Genomic DNA, 5,804 nt, shown 5'->3' with positions numbered 1-5,804 from the left:
AGGTTTAACACTTACATATATAAAATAAAATAATATGAAAGATATTTGACGTAATAAAGTTAATATCTTAATATTTCATTAAAAATATTTAAGTCATTGTTATTAGCTATGAAATAAACATTTACAATTAGTATTGAAAAAAGTAATTATTATTATTAAATGGTATCATGAGAATTCTTATAAGATAAACATGTTTAACATTTATATAAACTAGGGAACAATCAAGCGTTGCGGGTGTTGGAGTTGCGGGGGTTAAAGGGTATTTCATAGCCTTTTATTAAAAAATAGAAAATAACAACAAACTTTACAATGCTTTATACATACTGGCTCTAACTTTTCCCATGTTGCTTTAAGAAAATGTAATGTTAAATGTTGGTAATTTTACAAAGAATCAAATTAAAATGCTCTTGCTCGAGGGGAAACTCTGTCAATGTACAACACTAATAAGGTTTTTTGCTTTTTTTTTTTTGCAAGAAATAACAATATAGTTGTGTTTATTTGTCTATCATAGCATTTTACTTCAAAATCTTTCTTTTATAACTTTTTCTATATTCCTTAACTCTTACCTACACTAAACTCTTCAACTACGTAAAAAAAGGGATTTTTAAAAATATACACATATAGACTCATATATATTATATTGGTTGCTATTAAATTATGATTTTATAACTTCTTTAAAGCTTTCTTTTGTTTTCTCTAGGTAGATGGTGCATCTTATGGATAAACTGTTAATGTTTTACATGATATATTTGAATCATTAAAGACTGCAAATGCATTTGTTGCGAATATCATTCTCTAGCCTTTTAGATTAGAAGGAGAAGCCGAAACCAAGATCGCCCTTCAATACCTAATCATATTTATCACCAAATTTGTGTGCCACCTCCCGTGCCTTCTTCATCAGAGCATCTGAAGCATTATCATACTTTAAATGAGCCACCTTCAACATCTCATGGGCTTCATTTTTTCCAGAATCCATCTTTAAATGTCATAAAAAGTAATTTATTAAGTATATTGCTAGAAATGAGCATAAAATCAAGCATTTTTCCAGAATCCATCTTTAAATGTCATCAAAACTAATTTTCATAAAGAACACTTCTATATATGATCATAAAACTAAACAATTTTCCAGAATCCATATTTAAGTGTCATAAGAACTACTTTTTATAAAGTACACTGCTATAAATGAGCATAAAATCGAACATTTTTCCAAAACCCATTTTATACTGCTATAAATGAGCATAAATCAAACATATTTTCCAAAAACCATCATAAAATGTCATAAAAACTATTTTTTATAAACTACACTGCTATAAATGAGCATAAAACTAAACATTTTTTCAGAAACCATCTGAAAGTGTCATAAAAACTAAAATTTATAAAGCATGCTGCTATAATTGAGCATAAAATAAAACATTTTTCCAAAAACCATCTTAAAATGTCATAAAAACTTATTTTTTATAAAGTACGCTGCTGTAAATGAGCATAAAATCAAACATTTTTATAGAAATTTACTATTTTTTTAATCATTTAGGATAAATGATTGATTTACCAAATAAAGGATGTCCAACGAAAGAATGATAATTTCTGATTTGGTGGGCCCTACCAAATTGGATCTCCACCTACTCACATTCCTAAAAAAACACAAACATGAAATTTAATATTTGCATCATTAAATTATGAGTATAATTCATATTATATTTTTAAATCCAAGTACGTCAACAACAATTTGGTTATTTTTTACATTTCTTTTCAAAATATGAACTACAATTTGGTTATTTTTTACATTTCTTTTCAAAATATGAACTCTGGTGAATGCTGGTTTCTTGTATAAAAATTGACATAATAAAAACATAAAGATTACATTTAATAAAAATCAACAAAGTGAGAGAAACTGAAGAAGAATCAACATCTAACCCTTTAGCTACTCCAGTATATTTCAATATTCCAATTGGTTATTCAATGACAATCTGTAAGCCTGGCTGAAATCAAATTACAGTTAAAACAAAAAATGTTAAAACCAAAATTGCCCAATATATTTCAATGTTGAACTTACATGAACATCTTCTTCTTGATCTTTTCAGGAATAGTACCAGGTACATTTACCTAAATAACATCAACAAAAATTACAGTCAAAACCAAAAGGTACATGCTAAATGAAATTATAAAAAAATAAATAAATAAATAAAATAAAGATGAATTGAATTAATTTCATGGAAATTATACACCATGATCTATCCTAATTTCCTGATTGAAATTGCATGTGAAGATGTTATATAAAAAGCATAGAAAGTAACCAATTATAATTGACAAAAAAATGGAGCTTATATGTACATGAACGATAGTTTATTTTCATTTTATTTGGCTCTGCACGATTCATTATATATACTTGTTTAGTGTTCGCTTATGTAAGAAAATAGTTAAAATAATAGCAAAATACATATTTATGCAACTATGTTTCATCATTTCACCAATTTATATAACAAATGGTGTTTGAAATGAATTATGCAGTTCCGTTTTAATTTGTCACTCAAGATTCAAGTTTATTGCATAAAGTATAAAAATACGTGTTTAAACCTAAAAAATAACCAAAAATAAATTATCTTTCACTATTTTTTTTGGTAAGTGACAAGGTTTAGAGTAAGACTACTTACTGTTTTCTTCCATTAGATGTATTTTTTTGATTTGGAATTCAAACAGTCTGGGCAGTCATAAGCACAATAAAATACTAACAATAAAATCAATATGAAGAAAAAAATTCAAAAGTGTCGGAACTCTAAAAACTCTAAAACAAAGAAAAATGGTGGCCTAATCCATGTTATTTATGGGAAACATCCCATTTTCTGAGTTTTATAAAAGAAATGTGTAATTTACCTCATTTATCCTCTGTCATGTCCATACCGGTGTCAACTCCTTTATGGTCTTTACTTTTGGTGCATAAAATAATTTACCAATTTCTGCTTGGGCAAATTGAAGCAAATGGCAACATATACATATACAATGAGCTTTTATAAGAACAAAACCAATATTTCATTAAAAAAAATTAAGATACAATTTAAAAAAATGAAGATAAAGAAGTGAAATAATCAAATGTACCTCGCTATTTCTTTCAATATGATGACGATACTTTTATCACACCACTGTATCCAAATAAGATACATTTACCTGCAATCATGATCAATATAAAACTGATTCTTATCAACAATTAATAAAACAAAATTCTTTTAAACTTTCAAACAAAAAATAGGAAAACTTTTAACAAATAGGTAGTGACCGAATGTTTCAAATTATAATCAAAGTTATCATACCATTGAATTAAAGTTGTTCCATTACCTGGTTTTGCTCAATGAAAGAACTCCAATCCTAAGCTTTGTGAACTTCAAATTAGAACGACCAACTGTAAAAATTCTCCGATCCTCCCATTTAGTTACAGGTAACAATCTTACTATATCAGTAATTAAAACCCTAAATACATAAACATGAGATATATAAGTTTGGATAGAAGAAAGGAGTCGAGGAAGGCTAAAGTGAGCTGATTATTCTGGCAGAAAATCAATCATATTGCGTATGAAGCAGATAACACACCGAGAACAAATAATAAGGCAATCATTTCAAGATGTTCTACTTCAAACCTCTTGAGAAAAAGCTGCAGATCATGAATGGTATCACTCATTTTCTTTAATCATTGGAGGAGAGTTGGTATTACCAGTATTTATCTTTTCTTCAATCTCGATTGCCTCAAATGCTTTGAAAGAAATCTTAGCATGAGAAAGCACAATCTCTGAAACCCTAATTCCATTATCGGATATGAAATTAGAGAACCCTCGTTAGGGATCGAAGAAGTCAACTATGAATGAGGTGCCATCCAGAGAAGAAATCATCATCTAGGGTTCCAACATGGGCGAGCTGGAGGAAAGGCCAACGACGATGATGGTGGGTGATGGCGGGTGGGGGGGATTAAAAGATATGTGGAGGCGAGAGAAGAGTGATTTTATGGAAGGGTCATGGTCGATGAAGGAAGCAAGGGAGTGAGTGGCAATTTCGACGTTGGAATGGAGGGAGAGGATGAGAAATAAGAGGAAGATGAAGATGAGGAGGTGGTGGTGGTGGTGGATGGATAAGATGGTAGTGGTTTGTTTGAGGATCTGAGTGGTTATACGGAGGTGAATCAGGGGAGGCATCGGAGAACGGTCGTCCATGGTGGTAGATTTTGCAACGGCGAATCTGACGATGGAGGCGGTGGACCGAGGGAAAAAGAAGAAGCAGAGACGGTGAATCTAATTTGAAGCTGAGAGGTGTAGGTCTGTAAGTGGAAGCAGAGAGATGTGGGTGCAAAACATAACACGTAGTAAGTTGAACCTAACACGTAGCAATTTGATACATAAGGCCTCAGGATTAATAGTTATATAAATAAGCAGAAAATTAAAAAAAAAAAAAAATTCAGCCAATGACAGCAAGGTATTGTTCCCTAAGGGGCTCATATATATATATATATATATATATATATATATATATATATATATATATATATATATATATATATATATATATATATATATATAATAAGAATGATATTTGTGTCAATTAATTTAATATATTTATAAATAAAAGGTCATTAGTAAATATCATTATTTTTAGAAAGACAAAAAGTTATTTATTTAAAACCTATTGAATTATCCAATATTCATTACTTATATTATATTTATTTGAGTATTTACTAATTATAAGATATAAGTTAAAAATATCTTGTTTGTGGTTATTTGGTTATTTGGCCAAACTTTTTTGAGTTCATTAGATATTTTAATTTTAAAATTATATTCTAATAAAGAGATAAAGTTTTACATTCGGTTTAAGTAAATAGATTATGCATTTTAATTTTAATTTTTAATTTTTAATATTGAAATTAGAATAATAAATGAATTTAATGTATTAAAGAAAAAATAAGTTGGAAACTTTTAGGAGTTTCGAATGAATATTATAAAAAATGATATTCATAATCTATTTCACTTTTAGTATGTTTCATTTTTTTCCTATTTCAGTTTGTATTTATTCAAGGGATTTCAAATATAATGTTCAAAGTAAAAAATGTGAAGCATTTTTTAGTATTCGTTTTCGAAAAAATAATCGACTTCTAAAATATTCTATAAGTAATAGATTAATCATCATTATTATTTATAACATTGAATAAGTAATCTGGCAAATTTTCTGTTAACTTAGTATTTTCATTTAAATTTATATTTAATATTATCTTAATGGTTTTACACTATTTTTAAAAGTAGTATACGAACAAACTTTTGGGTTCATTTGACGTTTTAATCTATGTTTTTACTTTCTATTTTAAAACTATATTTAAATTAACAAATAAGTATAATATATTCAAGCATTAAAAATAAAATGTTTTAGATTTAGTTTATGTAACGTCATATTTTTCATGTTATTTTTTTTTCAAAAAAAAAAGTTTAACAAATAACGATAAATGAAATAAATAATTAATTAAAAGAGTGAATAAATGTTAAAGATGGAAGTTTATATGAATTAATAATTTCAAAGAGGGTAAAATAAAAATTAAATGAATAGAAAGGAAGCATTTTATAAATTCTGATATTTATTAAAAAGAAAGAAAATAATAATAATAATAATAATAATAATAATAATAATAATAATAATAATAATAATAATAATAATAATAATAATAATAATAAACAATCTATTTAAAATAAATGGAAATTGTAAAGTCTAGGTCTATCTAGTAATTTTCAAAATCCACTTTTATAGAGAGATTTGAATCTGTGGTCGAAAGTGTTAAC

At 27.1% G+C, this 5,804-nt stretch overlaps 1 long non-coding RNA gene across 6 annotated transcripts; it reads right to left on the bottom strand.

Moving 5' to 3' along the window:
* Nucleotides 1–622: 622 nt before the first annotated feature.
* Nucleotides 623–4,355, bottom strand: LOC145076662 (uncharacterized). 6 transcript variants are annotated; one of them, XR_013692747.1, is made up of 7 exons: nucleotides 3,331–4,355; nucleotides 3,094–3,162; nucleotides 2,872–2,954; nucleotides 2,054–2,103; nucleotides 1,915–1,979; nucleotides 1,550–1,631; nucleotides 624–976 (listed from the first exon to the last, which is right to left on the bottom strand). It is a non-coding gene; the product is annotated as an uncharacterized LOC145076662 (long non-coding RNA). The 6 variants fall into 6 exon arrangements; XR_013692750.1 differs by having other exon boundaries at nucleotides 623–976; nucleotides 1,550–1,975; XR_013692746.1 differs by having other exon boundaries at nucleotides 1,550–1,979.
* Between the last annotated feature and the right edge of the window lie 1,449 nt (nucleotides 4,356–5,804).

Source organism: Lactuca serriola, chromosome 9 (assembly GCF_051521515.1).
Source record: "Lactuca serriola cultivar US96UC23 chromosome 9, Lser_US96UC23_V15, whole genome shotgun sequence".
Classification (NCBI taxonomy): Eukaryota; Viridiplantae; Streptophyta; class Magnoliopsida; order Asterales; family Asteraceae; genus Lactuca; species Lactuca serriola.
The sequence above is the reverse complement of the archived record's forward strand: the minus strand, read 5'-3'. Positions and strand labels throughout refer to the sequence as shown.